The sequence below is a fragment of the Vigna unguiculata genome, chromosome 2 (assembly GCF_037176805.1).
Source record: "Vigna unguiculata cultivar grain cowpea cultivar isolate G323 ecotype 2 chromosome 2, ASM3717680v1, whole genome shotgun sequence".
NCBI classification, from domain to species: Eukaryota; Viridiplantae; Streptophyta; class Magnoliopsida; order Fabales; family Fabaceae; genus Vigna; species Vigna unguiculata.
Window position 1 is genome coordinate 21,249,543 of NC_140793.1, and position 16,392 is coordinate 21,265,934.

Genomic DNA, 16,392 nt, shown 5'->3' on the forward strand with positions numbered 1-16,392 from the left:
AAAATTAAAAATAAAAAATGGAAAGGGCAATCACTATATGAAATTTATAAATACATGTACAAAATATGTGATATCAATATTCTTTCAATACAAAATATGTACCTAAGTATTATTTCAACAAGCAACTCTTATCTTAACAAAAGAATTCTTTCAGCTATTCACCTCATGACTTAACTCTAGTATTCTTTAAACAATAAGTCACTCGTGACTTAAGATTAATACGTCTTTATGATTAAAAAATCAGGGTTTGTGCTTAATGGAAATGATATCTTCTTTCGACATATACAAGGTTTAAAATCTCTCTGCTAGTTTGCTAAATGACAAAATTAATGTTCTTAGAAAGCTTTAGGAAATAAAGAAAATTCAACAAAATTCCAGCACTAAAATGTAATGGTTATTCTTCTTGTCTTCTTCTTCAATGGTTGTCTTTAAACAAGTTCATTAAGAAGTAGTTGTTGCATTCCCTTTTTTGGTCATTGAGTAACTTTAAACTCATGTTGCATATCATCTTCTTCTTCTTTTCTCTATCTTCTTTTAATGTATACACAATTTAAGCTCTTAATAATTGACAATACTTATCTTCTTAGGTTGCATAGTTTATAACTCCAAAAAAAATAACAAAAGAACACATTGTATTAAGACTACTAGAATAGAGTTACAATATGCTTTTGTCAAAATAATTGGCAACCAACATAGCTTTAACTAGATTCCTAAAATACATTTGAATGAAGCTTTTGTTTAGCGTGAGTCTCTTTGGGGGAAAATGGTGAAGACATTTCCAGCATCACAAAATCAAGCTTCAAGAATATAAGTCTATGTTAACTTAATGTTTGTTTGTAGTTATCTTCTTATCATCATCAATCACTTATTAGACACAATAGAAATATTTGCATGGTGCTATATCGTTTGTCAGATGAATCACTTTCTTTACATGATATGCTTTTTTCATAGAACGTCTATTATGCAATTATTTCATGTTTTAAATTTTATTGTATTAAGTGTTTAATAAAAAATCATAGGATGTTGATATTTTACTCTAACATACACATAACAAATGTAGTCATATATAAACTCCACTTACATATAAATCCATTATATAAATATCACTTCAACAAAAATTACACCAAAATAAAATGATTATTCTTTTCCTTGTTCTTGCTTGAGAGAGAATACATTTGCTTAAGTATAAAGTGTTTATTTGAGTTAGAAAACGACAAAGAAATGTTTGTTCTCTCTATCTCATTTTCACTTTAGTAAGAATACCATTTTAAGCAAAAATATATTAGAAATAAAATTATGCAACGAACTCGAATCTTCCGAAATTTATCCAAAATTTTTGTCTACTAATTCTATTATTTTAAACCATCTCAAAACAACAATTAACACCATATTAATGTTTAAAACCTTCCATAACATTTATACGGTTCAAAATGATGATCTTCAATGAAAAAAACACATAACCTAACTATAACTTAAGAAACTCCACATGATATCAATTACCGTACTCATACAATTTCAAATCAAGTATTCTTTGTAATTTGGGTACAATAGTCAAATACAGATATTTTAGGCATCCAAATGATCAACAACACCAAAATAAAAAGTTGGTACAAAAATAATCCAAAATCTAATAACTTTGGTTTTCCTAAATCTTAATCCATATCCAAATAGAAATCAACATCCAAATTATAGGAAATAAAGAAAAATTATCAATTCACCTTACCTTTATTCTTGTGATCCTTAAAGAAAGATAAGAAAAAGTATAACGAACATAAGGAGGTCATAACATTTTTCCAAAGATCCTGATTCACAAAGAATATATCACTATAGACTTACTTGTAAAGATTAATATATTCAAGTTAATTCTAAAAAAAACTATACATGAAACTATAGAAGAAAAGAGAGAACTAGATATATAAGTGAGAAAAACTTACTCAAATACATAATATGATTAGGTTAGATTGTCCTAAATTATGTTATCTTCTAAATTGTAGCTTTTGATGATAGTTTCAGAATCATGGAGAGGAAAATAGAAGAATAAAAAGAAAAGAAGTTCAGAGAGATGGTGTGATTTCATATGTGAAACCAAATAATTGAAATTAAAATACATAGTATATATATATATATATACTTTAAGGATAACTTAGAATTTTTGTGAGACCCACTTCATCTCTTCCCTTTTCTTTTCCTCTTTCCCTTTTACTGTCACTATATCACTGCTGCCACATTCACAGAACAACACAATTTCACTCCACCTTCTCCATTCTGTTTTCTCTGCCATCTCTCTAAACTAGTGAATTGAAGCTACCATTCTAATTCACTCTCCAATTCTGCAGCAGCAAATGAACCTGGACCCAGGGCAGAAACTTCTCCCATAATTGAATTCCCTCTTCATCCATGTAAGTTAACTCCAGTTTCCCTTTTCTCTTCAATTTCGAATCCGGGAATTCCATCCGTGCTAAGTCAAATTAGGATCACATTCTCACCCTATGAACCTGTATTTCAGCTCCCTAAGTTGTGCGTTTGGAGGTGCTCACTATTAAAAAGGGGTGTTGCTTATGAGTAAATTCTAGAGGTAAGGGAAGATAACCGAAATTCTTCTCATTTAAACTGTGAATCATGTTTGATTGAAGCTTTGTATGCTGAATTGATGTTTGAAATGCATGTGTGGTTGTTTGATTTTTGTTTGCCATGGATTCAATGCTCCTTCATGTAGGAACAGTGGAGTAACCTGGTATTTTCGCCAAGGCAGGTGGTTCTCACCCAAGCTAAAACACCAGAAAACCCACCCCTGTTCCTGTGCGAAGTCTCGCCTAGGCGAGCTGGAGTCGCTTAAGCGAGAGATACTCTCGTCTAAGCAAACTAGCTTAGCCTGAGCGAGAGTTCGTCCAGTTTTTAATTTTTGCCACTGTTAGCGAGATGGCCTCTCGCCTGGGCTAGAATGTCTAGCTTGAGCGAGAGCCACTGTAGTGGGGAACTTCAGCTTCTGTTTTAAAGAGTGAGATTATATGTTCTAAAGTGGTTTTGTGCAAATAAACTCTTATATGCTTGGAATGTCATTATTAATGTATTGTGTGATGAAATTGGATGAATATGAATTATAAAGAGTTGTGGCTGGAATAGAATTTCAAGGGAAATTCAGGTGAACTTGTTAGTGTGTGTAAGGACCTGTGGAATCCATATTGGTTGGTATCCTGAAACTCCAATAATCATTCACGCTCAGACAGAGCAGAATGGATTATGTCGTGAGGAGTAGCAGGAGGTCCTAGTCTTTGGACTTGATCAAGTCCTAGACACGAAGGGGACTTACCCTGGGAACGGTCGGGTGATAGCTCCTTGTGTCCAGACTCTACAGAGTCTGGGAAACGTTATAGGTGCAAGCCACCAAGAGCTCCAATGTCGCTTACACAATCCGGATATCGAGTCTAGAATTATACAATTGAGTTATGTGTTATGAATGATATTTATATTGTGAAGTGCATCATTTTTCTCTTATTTCAGTTAGCTTACCCTTTTGTTTATGTTTGTTTGTCCTTGTGTGTTCTCCTTTGTAATGATCACCTATGGTTGGTGTGAGCAGAGCCGAATCCAAATGATGACGCCCCTCTTTTGAGCAGGAGTTGATCCTTGCTTGATATTGTGATAGTTTTGGGCCAGATTTTGTGGAGTCTTAAAATGACGTGTAGTTAGGCCTTCTTCTTATATATCTACCTTTGTTTCCAGGGATTTATATGGTTATTTTGGATGACAGTACCAGCTATATATACTCATGTATATATATATATATATATATATATATATATATATATATATATATATGACTGTTATTCCTACTATCTACGATGCTTGATCATAATATAATGTTTTATTTGATAGCGTGAAAACTATTAAATGGGATGTTACAATTTTAATTTATCTTAATTTTTAAATGGTCACTACTAAACATAAAAATTGTGTCTTAGATTATCCCTAATAAGAAAAAATGGCATCATAAAATATTCGCTTACTAAGGAAAAGGTAATGAAAATTTTCATTTTTTAGTTCCCATAACACCTTAAACATTTTGAGGTCTCTACCATGCAATTGCTTTTTGAGCTTCAAATACAAGTCGTTTTTAGCCTAGACCTCATTAAGTTCTAGAAAAAGCTTTGTATGTGCCACATATTTTCTCAACGGAGAAACATGGAAAACATTATACAAATTCGCAAAAGGAGGATGTAGGTAACTTAATAAGCCACTAGATATATCCTTTTGAGAAGTTGATACTATCTAATGAACTTTAGAAATAACTCTGAAGACTTGCTTGCTCAACACATATGGTAAAAGAAACCTTCGAAAACTCATTATCAATGGCAATAAACTCCAAAGGTTTCATTCTCTAACTCACATATGATTTTGGTCTACTTAAAGATATCTTGATCCCATCTTGAATCAAATTTATCTTCTCAATAGTTTATTTTAGAAAATCAAGTCCCACAAATCAATTATTTCCCTCTTGAAACCAACATAGTAGAGTACTCTAATACAAAGTTTCAAAGGGTGTCATGCCAATACTAGCATGACCAATGATGTTGTTGTAGGTAAACTCTACTAAGGACATCACTTTATCCAAACTACCTAGATGATCCAAAATACAAATTCTCAATAAATTTTTCAGAGACTAGATAACTCTCTCAAAATATCCATCAATTTGGGGATGATAAACTAAACTAAGTTTAAGCCTGGTTCCTAAAGGTTTTAGGACTATAAAAATCCAGAAGTAAACATAGGATCTTTATTAGACATAATGTTGGAAGGTATATCATGCAACATCACTAATGTGAACCTTAAAAGGTTAGAAGGATCTTGATCAACTTATGAAGGTGTGGTGAACCAAAAATTGATGGAATGTGAAACAACAATGGTGAAAGAGGTTCACGGGTGATAACTTAAGGCATGTTGAAGGGAAAAAAAAGAAAACAAGAACTTTTAACCAAGTGAAATATAAAATGGATTAAGAATTAGAAAATAGAATATGTAATCGTAATTTATTTTTCCAAATATTTGAATATCTATTATGTGAATCTTTCTCGAAATCTTCTTTTGATTTCTTCTGCTTTATTCTTATTTGTCTTGCCTATTGTTTTTATTCCTTTATTCTTCTTTATCTATTTTGATCAGGTTCTTCTAAATTCTTATTTACCCCATCCTCCCCATTTAGGAAGAAATTCGTCCACAGATTCATAAGTCTTTCATCATATAGATAAAGATTTGAAACATTGAAGATATGACTCAATCCATACTCTTAAAGAGGTCTAAGTTGTATGCATTATTGTTTATTTTCTTTAGAATGAGTCATTTACTCTACCATGGAGTTTGAATTTCCTTTGGTTTAGAAATCTATATTTTCTTAAGTGAACTCAAACCCAATCTCCATGTTATTCAAGCATGGAACATTTCAAGCATGGAACATTTTTAAGCCAATCAAAATATTGTTTTCATTTGTTGAAAAAGTTCAAAATGGAGGATTGCAAGAAAGTTGTCACTCCAATATCAACAAATTGTCTTATGCGTGCAAATGAGGTTGGGCAACAAGTTGATTCAACCAAATATAGAGGGTTGATTGGGTCTTTGCTCTATGTTACAGCAAGTAGGCCAGATATTCAGTTTAGTGTGTGCTTGTGTGCAAGGTTCCAATCCAATCCAAAGGAGTCACACCTCAAAGTTGCAAAAAGAATTCTCAAGTATATGAAATGAACAACTAATGTTCGTTTATGATATCCATGTGATTCTAACATAAATCTTAGTGATTTTTCATATTCCGACTATGCAAGGTGCAAATTGGATAGGAAAAGCACAAGTGGCACTTGCCACCTACTTAGCTCAAGTTTAATATCATGGAATAGTAAAAAGCAAGCATGTGTGGCACTCTCCACTACTGAAGTTGAATACATAGTAGTTGGACATAGATGTGCATAAGTCATTGGACTATAGTGTAAAGCTAAGCAAGGTACCTTTGTATTGTGATAGTACAAGTGTTATCAACTTAACCAAGAATCCAATACAACATTCTAAAACCAATCACATTGAGGTTAGGCACCATTTCATTAAAGACCATGTTCAAAAGGGAGATTATGAAATTCAATTTGTTAAAACTAAAAATCAATTTACTGATTTATTCACAAAACCATTAGCTAGAGATAGGTTTAACAAGCTAAGAACTAAACTAGGCATATTGACATGAAGAATGTGATCTTATGTGTTTTTAGCATGTTAATCTTATAAATCCATGCATTAATCTCATTAAAATAAGCTAATGTGTGCATAAATTGTGAACTATCATATTTAGCCTGTTGATTTCTCAATTCTATGTGTTGATTTTATTTAAAACAATCTTTGTTTGCAAAAAATGTGGTATGTCAAACTTTCAGTCTGTTGATTTTACAAATATATGCGTTGATTTCACTTAAATAGCTATTGGATGCAAAATTCATGATTTGTCAAACTTTCAGTCTGTTGATTTTGTAAATATATGCCTTGATTTCACTTAAGATGTCTCAATATGTAGGAAAACACAATCTGTCACGAATTTTAATATGTTGTTTTCACAATTCTATATGTTGATTTCATTAAAACAGTATCTAGGAATCTAAAGTTCAAATTCAAGATTTTTAATCAATTATTTTTTTAAAATCTATGTGTTGATTTCACTTAACCAGATTTTGTGTGCAAATATTTGTGAACTGTTGAATTTTAGTTGGTTGAATTATAAAATCTATGTGTTGATTTTACTTAAACTACAAATTTTAGAATGAATTAAATTCTAAAGTTGACTCAGTCAAAGAAAGCATCTTATGGTCAGGTACAGACTGCCCCCAATAACTATTACATCAATTATGTGTTGCTTTTTTTGATTTGTTTAACCAAAAAGCATTTGTAGTGTGTAATTCCAATGTGCATGCATCTTACATGATTTGAACTGATTAATCCATTCATAAAAACTCATTGGAAACATCATGCTTTATTGAGATATTGTAATCTGGTGCATTAACATGGCTTTGGTAACCTAATCAGAATTAATGAAAATAAATTTGCACCATTTAATCAAATGATTTTGCAATTGAACCTGTTCAATTATAAATACTGCACTTGAAAACTTGCATTTGCATCAAACATCTCTTAGAAATAGCCACACCTACAGTCATCATGTATTGCATCAACATAATGTGCAAGTGGATTGGATCTTTGTGCTTCGTGATCACATACTTAAGGCCAAGAGACTCACAGATTTTAGGATGCCTTATGTGGATTTGGTGTCCAAGTTCATAAAGTACTTTAGTGTTGATGTTTAAGATGAACTTGAGGAGTCAACTGGACTTTTGAATCAAACCTCCTATCTCAATCTATACAAGATGGGCTTTATCAAGGTGGGGAATGTGTGGATTGCTGGTGGAATTGATGGTGTTGTAGCTGGTGGTGTCAATGACCATGAACACTGCTGGACTAATGGACATTATCCTCTACAACCCTCTAGAGGACAGAGGCCATGTGTACTCACAGTTTAAGAGGATGGTGCTGCACCAATTACGTGAACTCAATGTGTCTTAAGATGCACATCACACCTTTTGCAATGAGAGATTCAATGATTTGGATGGCCAAATCCATGACATTCACGATTTGCTGACTTCATTCCTAACTAGAAAAAATCCTTAGGATGACTAAGTGAAATCAACCTGTTGAATTTCGTAACAGTTTGACTATAAAGTCTACCTTTTTCAAAAGAGAGGAAAGAAGACCATTTTTTAGCGCAAAAACTGTTTGGAATCTATGGAACTCTCTCTCTTTTGTGATCATACAGATGTTCAGTTGTTGAAGATTGATCTTAGATTATTCTTGGAGCTTTTGCTTGGTGTTTGAAGCTTGAAGAAATAGCTTTTGGTAGGCAAGGTTGTGCTACCTGAGGTTTGGTATTTCTGAAGCTTTTAGATTGTGCCTACTGGTTTTCCAGGTCTACAAGGGGTGTCTTCTTGTGCTGGTGTGATTCTTGTGTGATTCAAGAGTCATTGTGTGGATGTAGCTCAAATTTGAGTGAGCCCGTATAAAAATATTGTGCATTGTTCTTATCCTTATCCCTTTTTACTTGTATTGCACTTAAAAGTTTAAAGAAACTTCATTTGAACCATCTTTTTTACATTCTTGTGTGATCTAGCATTATCTATAGCGTTGTTCATGTTTATCTAACTTATTTGAACTTATCTTGCTTGATCTTTCCTATTGTTCCTGGTTTAAATCACAAATTTACAAATCTGCAGTTTTTCTAGTTTTTTAGCTGACTATTTTTGTGATTTAATTTGTTGATTCTATCAGTATTGTATTTGTTTAATGAAGTCAATAAACTATCTCTATTTTTAATCGACTAAAATTGTTCAATCTAGGAGTGCTTGCATCTTTACTCCATGGTCAATTTGATTCAACTTAAAACTGATTTAGGTTTTTAAAAGTCACCTTATTTTTTAACTAGCTAATTCAACCCCCTTTCTTGGCATTTCAACCATTTCATTACTTACAAAAACTTCACTTGAGCATAAAAAAAATACGTACAAAAGAACTTAAATCTAGTAGAGTAGTGACATATGGTAAAAGCAAAAACAATTGGAGAGATCAAGTAAAGCTCTTATCTTTGTTGTGTTCTTCAAATAGTTCATCCATCTCCCACAAAAACTTCATTCATCAGAGAAAAAAATATATGGAAAAGAACTTAAATCTGGTAGAATAAGAAAAGATTCGAGAGCAAAAAAGACATAAAAAAAGTAGTTGCATATTGATGTGACCCCACCAAGCCCAATTGCACCTTCAAGCCCAAGCCCTAGCCCAAGCCCATTAAAAGGCCCAATTACAAGATCAATGATGAAAAAGATTCAAAAGGACCTCCCATTAGATGATCACAAAATCAATGGGCTTCTCACATTCTTTACATGGGCCAAAGAGATCACAAAGACTTGAAGAAGTGCATGTAAATCTAGTAGTGTAGATTTAAATTGGGCCATTGTTTGGGCTTTGCTTTCCAATAATACATAAGACATGAAAGGAACATAGGATGGGTTAAAATTGGGCTCGGCCCAATTCTCTTCATACATGGCCAAGATTTTCAAGACAAGGAGGCTCCTTTGCTTCATAGTTTGACTAAAGTTAGTTATCACATCTAAAGGCTAAGAATCCTTCTTGTTCTTCAAGCCAAGATCCAAGGGGCATGATCTTATCTCCTTCTCCTAGCTTGATCTAAGGGCCAAGATCAAGGCCCACTCCATCCAATGGCTCTCCTTTCTCATGTGTAAATGGCTTCATATAAAAGCCAAAATTTCACTCATTTGTAGACACTCTTGAAATTTTAAGCAATAGATGCAACTTGAGTTGAGAGCACTCCTCCCTCTATTGCCTTTGAGAGTCACCACTTTCTAGAGATTTCCTCTCTCTACCTCTAGCCACCTTCCTTAGGCTAGCATAGATTAGGAAATCCTATCACCTCTTTCACCTTCCATTGCTTGCAAGTGCCTTCCAACTTGCCTCCATTCCTTCATCCATTTCCGCTGCCCATGGAGCTCTTCATGCACCTTTGGAGCTCCACCATAATGGTATCAAGAGCCATCAAACCATGGTCTCTCAAGGTTTGGTAAGGTTCTTTCCTAGTCTTGTGTTTCCATCATTTTTCCGTCTTGTTTTCATCATCATCTTCTTCTTTTTTGTTTTTCTTTCACATCTACCGTTCAATGTCTATTATATTGTGTTTCTCCATTGATTCCATGCAACTATGAGACTACAAGAGTGTTCAACACTCTATTTGTAGATTTCCTTGCTTGCTATGGTTCACATCATTTACTAGTTTTCCTTTACATTTCAGCACCATTTTATTGCTTCCATTGTGTTTCTTGTCATTTTTATTCGGTGATTCTTTTTTTCTTTTAAATTTCCACCATTCAAGTTGTGTTCTATGTCTTGTTCATGCTTTCTTTTACATGTTTCTTCAATTTTCCACCGTTTACATTCATTTTCTGCACTTGCTTGAGTGAAACCGTGCCAAACTCCACTCCAAAATGCAATGAAGCTTCATGCTATGCGTGTGGTTGTTTGAGTCAGCCAAAGAAATCTGAGAGACAAAGAAAAACTCTTACCTTTGTTGTGTTCTTCAAATTGTTCATCTATCTCCCACAAAAACTTCATTAATCAGAGAAAAGATATATGGAAAAGAACTTTAATCTAGTAGAATAAGAAAAGATTTGAGAGAAAAAAAGACATAAAAAAGTAGTTACACATGGTAGAAGCAAAAAAAAATCGAAGAGACGAAGAAAAGTTCTCACCTTTGTTGTGTTCTTCAAACTGTTCATCTATCTCCCAGAAAAACTTGATGCATCAGAAAAAAAAATACAAAGAAAAGAACTTAAATCTGGTAGAAGAAGAAAAGATTCGAGACGAAAAAGATATAAAAAATGAGTTACATATGGTAAAAGCAAGAAAAAATCGGAGAGACGAAGAAAAACTCTTACCTTTGTTGTTTCTTCAAACAATTCATCCATCTCCTAGAAAAACTTGATGCATTAGAGAAAAAAAATACAAAGAAAAGATTAAATAGTAAAAGAAAAACTTCGAGAGAAAAATAGAAGCTTGTACCTTTCATCTTCTACAATGTTGTTTGTGGGGTTGAAGAACTTGAATAAGTAAGAGCACAACATTCTGTGTTTGAGGTTGACGAAGGCTGAGAGGAAGAGATCGAAAAGCAAATGAATTTGTGAGAGGTACGGTTAGGTGAGGCATTTCGTGTTTGTGGTTGATGGAGGCTAAGAGAAAGAGATCCAAAAGCAAATGAAATTGTGAGAGAATAATGAGAGGAAGGGTTAAGTCATTCATGTTTTCACGTTTGCTTTTTGATTTATTTTTATTTTTATTTTTTCAAAATAGTATTTAAATGACACGTTAGTGTTATTTCTTGCTGTGGAAAAACAATTTGAATGAGATTGTGGCAGATATATTATTATATTAGAAAGTTGTTGATTATTAATTCTTTATTTGTATATAGTATTAGATTAATATAAATTGAGAGTAATTTTGTTATAAACATTTATATATTGATGAAAATAAATTAAAAAAAATTGTCCTTATGAAAAATGGATAATAACATTTTTTATGTGATGCTCAAATAAGAGTCTAAACATGTACTAGATTTACAAATTTATTATATTTCAACAAAAAATTATTAACTAATTTAACCTACACACAAATATAATTTTTAATTAATTAAAAATTGACTAATCTACAACTCAAGTAAAGTATTACTAATTACATTTAGAATTTTATAATCAATATTATTTTCACATAATGGTGTAAAAAATATTTAAAATTAAAATCTAATTAATTAAAAAAGTTATAAAAGTGAAAAGTTAAAAAGTAAAAGAAACACAAGTATAAAATAATATTTGTAGGGAGAATGACTTTCCACTCAAATCTCTTCACTAGAAAATCATTCTCCCTCTTACCCCTCCAAATTCATCCTTACAAATCATCACAAATCAACTTATACAAACATAATAGATACAAAAAATCATCTCACACCTACATTTATATATTCTTCTACAATAAATTGATAGAAACAAACAGGGCTTATACTCATCAATCAATTATTGAAAATTACTTTTATATTTCTTTTTCTTTATAAAAATTAAATTGATTAAGACCGCCAACTATCATTTATTTAAAGGTTAAGTATGTTTTGATCCTTTATATTTAAGTTAAAATTAAAATTAGTTTCTTTTCAAAATTTTAACTCATTTAGTCTCTAACTTGAGAGATATTATCTTAAAACGTGCTTGAAATATATATAAAAAAAAAACTCAATAAAATTTGGTTAAAAAAATTAAATTCACACATTTTTAAAATTGAAAAATTAAATTAATCAAAATTTTTGAAAAATAACTTATTCTAATTTTTACTAAAATTTAAAAAATTAAAAATATATTTAACATTTTATTTAAATCAGTCACATGATACTATTTTGAGAAACTTCTGTGTATTCTATGTCGACCCTTGATGCTCCCACTGTATTTGGAACATTTATTTCCATTCTCCTCTTCTCGTTTCACGATTCCCGGTAAAAAAATGAAACAAAGAAAAGAACACTATGATCCATCCGCACGTGCTGGGACCGTGACACCCATGCCAGCTAGTAGTTGACAAGATCCACCCACATGTCACGTGCCACTGCTCCGTCTCGAAAAGCTCAACGACCAATTCAAAAAATAAATCCTTACCTTCCCTTTTACCGACAAGTAAAAATGAATGAAAAGTAAAAAGCAGAAAGTGAAATTACAAAAATGCCCTGGAAAAGGTAGAGTAGTATAGGGTCTAATCCTGTGGACCGTTGACCATGAGTCGTACGGTGCTCCAAGTTCGCATAACGGTACTGTTAGAAGCAACTTCTCTTACCTAACTAATCATCATGGAAAGGGTTTAGTGGATGACAGTTAGAAACCAGTGGTGGTTAGACTATGGGTTTTTATACTGTACGGAACATTACGCGTGCACGCTCAACTTTTCATTCGCACGTTACGGAGGACGATGGAAAAGTTGTTATTCTTTCTAATAAAAAACTTAAACAATTTGGGATAAAACATGGTCACAGCAAAAATTAACGTATTTTTTAATATGTTAAAAATTAATAACTATAATATAAAAATTTTACTTCATAATTAAGATAATCAAACAAATATATATAATTATCACATATATTTATTAGAAAATATTATTAATTATTAACGAAATTTAAATAAAGCTTATAAAATTAAAACTTTTATACTAATAATAATTATAATAATATTACTATTATATTAAAACTGAAATATGAGATATATTAAATGCATTACTAACTTATTATTTTAGTTTGAAAGACTATATCTATTTTAAACTTTTATCTATAACAATATATAAAGGGAATTCTCCTTTTCGTGTTCACATTTTAAAATACCAATTTTATCCTTTAAATATAATAATTTATTAAATTTTTCAAAATTGACCGTTACTACTACAAACTTCTTATAAAATCGGATGTTTTTGCTTCTTCTCTCCCTCTTTAATTATCAATGATTATTCTTTCTTAAACCCTAAACCCTAAACACATAGACACCATAGCGCCTGTGTTTACGCTGGTACTTTTTAATGGTAATAACTACTTTTGATCATTTTAATATTTATTGTATATTGTTGTTTATATTAATTTTAAGATAAAAAAATTGTTTCATGATTATTATTTTTTAAAATTTTGTGACATAATTTTTAAATATTTTTAATTTGATTCCACTAGTTTTAAAAATAAAAAGGTATTTTTTTTAATTAACAGTGATATCATGTTAGATATATTTGTTATCAATTTGATGAAAATAAATTATATTATTTTTTTCTTTAAAAAAATATCATTATAAAATAAGATCTTTTTTAAATTAACGAAGTTTACTTCAAATAATTTAAAATATTAATATATCTTAATTATTATTTATTGAACCCAAAATATGACTCATAATTAAGAATATTCTGTAAAACTAATTAATAATTATGCATTTTAAATTGGTTCACCTAAAAATTTCCAATTGAAATTTCAAATTTTAATCTCGTTACAAAAAAAATAAAAAAAATAAAACCGGATAGAGTTGTTTGTTTTTTTTTTTTGTTTTCACGAATGAAATTGTACAATAATTCTATTAAAAATTAACTTTTTGTAAAATAACATATTTGGTGGTATATATGTCTCATTCGAAATACGTTTCTTATAGACAAATTTGAATCTCCGTTTTTTACTAATATAATAATTATTTTTCTTTTTGTGAATTATGATTATAGGTATTTTCCCATGCTTAAAAATAATAAGTAACAAAAGAAAGAAGCTATCATGTATAGTTTTATAAGTTTATAAAAAGAAATTAAAATTGAATATAATTACGAGTAGTTCATCAAACAAAACACTATTAGCTTGAATTTGGTTTTACAAAAGAGAAATTACCATTTAATGGTTTTTTAAACAAATACAATATAAAGATAAAAACAGAATGATAAGTGTTTATATTTGTTTACCTTAACCCAATATCTCTCTAGTAACCAATAAGCTTCACTCCTAATTTATATTTACATTTTGTATATATGGATGAAAAGAAAACAATCGATTATAATGCATATTTTGAAAAATCATAATCAATTATCTCTATGCATAATAGTTTAATCTGCTCACCATTATCTTCAATAGTCAATAACCACAATCGATTATAATAACAATTATTTTTAAAAATAACATAATTTGTTCTCTTCTGTTTTTTTCTCTCCAACCAAACAACCTATCAAATTTATTTATACTTTATTTCATTCATATATATTTTTTTCAACCAAACAATATCAATTCATCATATTTCTCTTATCCTTTGCTTTCTGACTCACTTATTTCCTCTTTATTTATTTAATCACATCCAAACACCTTGTTACCCTTATAATTCAACACTAAATTAATTGCTTGATGTTCGTATATTTTAATAAAACATTAATATTTTCTTCTCCGTTTTTCCTTAAATTAATTACTCTATTTGTCTATTAAATCATTGTATTTATTGAAACTGAAATTATTTTAGTAAAGTTGTTATAAAATGGATTTTATTGTTTATATATATATATATATATATATATATATATATTTGAAAGAACTCTAAACAAAGTTATTGTGGATTAAAGGAAAAACGAATTTTATTTATTAATATTTTTCATTTAAATATTATAATGACTGTCTAAATCTTTAAAATTGTTTTTAAATAAAAGTATACGAGATTCATATAAAACTATAGTCATTTTTTTTTATTTTTCTTGCATTAAAAAATCTTAACTATTCTAATAAAAAATTTATAAAAATATGTTAGCCTTGCAATTTAATAAGTAATAATTCTTAAAATATATTATAAAAAGTATGTTTCCCATATACTATATCAAATACAAACATTATTTTCTGACAAATATAAAAATTACATAAATGAACTTTTAAAACTAATGATAGTACATGATTTCTTATAGTAAAATATAGATAGCAGAAAATAAAATAAACTATAGTTAATTACATGTCAAAGAGTATATATGAAATGCTTTCCTGGGTAGAGAAACAGTTAATGATTGCACTGATTATTGTTGTCTGTTATTTTTTATTTAACATGTGGATGGGGAAATCCCAATATTGTGAATGATTTCAAGAATCCCAAGCCATTATATTGTCAATAAGAGAGAAGTAAACTTTATTACAATAAACTACACTTTATTATTAATCAATGTGTGTTCAATTATTTTAATTCTTATGCATTTGGAATATTACAATCTAAATCTTATGATTTTTTTCAAAAAAAAAATTCTATGTAAGTTTATATAATTTTGTTTAAATAAATTTTCTCACCACTACATTTGCAAATAAAAAAAATACATTTATCTCAAAAAGTTAAATTAATATATATATATATATATATATATATATATATATATATATATATATATATATATATATAATTTTTCAAGAAACTAAATATTTATAAATATTTGACAACTAAATATTTTATTTTTAAATGTTTATAAATTTACTTATACGTACATTAATTTTATTACATGTATAACTACAATTTTTTTTAAAAAACAATTCTTACAAATGTTTATAAAACAAATCTAAATACTTGATTTGGTAAGAGAATTTAAACTAACAATTTTAGAGGCGGGGGACGGAGGTTTGCACCTAACTTTCTCTTTTATATCTTTATCGTAAGTTTAATATTTTAATTTAAAAAAATTTAAATTTATGACATTTTTGACGTAGTGATTATTTTAATTTAATAGAGTTTGACTTTGGATACAAAAGAATGTATGTGTTATTTATCTCCTTTTTAATTTTTTTAATTTAATTTTATAATTTTATTGTTATTTTTTTTATTAATACTTAATTTCATAGTTTTCATATAGGAGATAATTTTTTTCTTACGCTATGATATATAAACCTTAAAAAAATGTTAAAAGGTCACAAGTGTTCCAAATGATGTTTATAGAATTATATGATCTTTAGTGATTAATTTTTTATATTGTAAATCTTTATCCATGGTTTTTGGTCTTGGCGATTTCAATTACAAGGTTTTAGGTAGGTGTACATATAAATATAATTTGACGTTCAAGTTGGTGTAAATATAGATAATCATTAGCGCAACCATAGGATAAGCAATACCAGTGGTAAATATCTTGTGAAAATAATTATCTATTTATACTATTTTTAATGAGTTTTGAGGATGAACACATGTCATTCTAAACTCAATTTAGTCGTTGTTTAGTCATGATAGATGTATTTAGATGTTTGTTATCATTTCATTG

At 29.5% G+C, this 16,392-nt stretch overlaps 1 long non-coding RNA gene across 3 annotated transcripts; it reads right to left on the bottom strand.

The window, feature by feature from the left end:
- Positions 1-562: 562 nt before the first annotated feature.
- LOC146888423 (uncharacterized) lies at positions 563-10,858 on the bottom strand. Of its 3 annotated transcripts, none has more exons than XR_014993083.1 (3): positions 10,645-10,858; positions 10,149-10,553; positions 563-1,802 (listed from the first exon to the last, which is right to left on the bottom strand). It is a non-coding gene; the product is annotated as an uncharacterized LOC146888423 (long non-coding RNA). The 3 variants fall into 3 exon arrangements; XR_014993081.1 differs by lacking the exon at positions 563-1,802 and adding an exon at positions 8,465-8,700; XR_014993082.1 differs by lacking the exon at positions 563-1,802 and adding an exon at positions 8,465-8,743.
- Between the last annotated feature and the right edge of the window lie 5,534 nt (positions 10,859-16,392).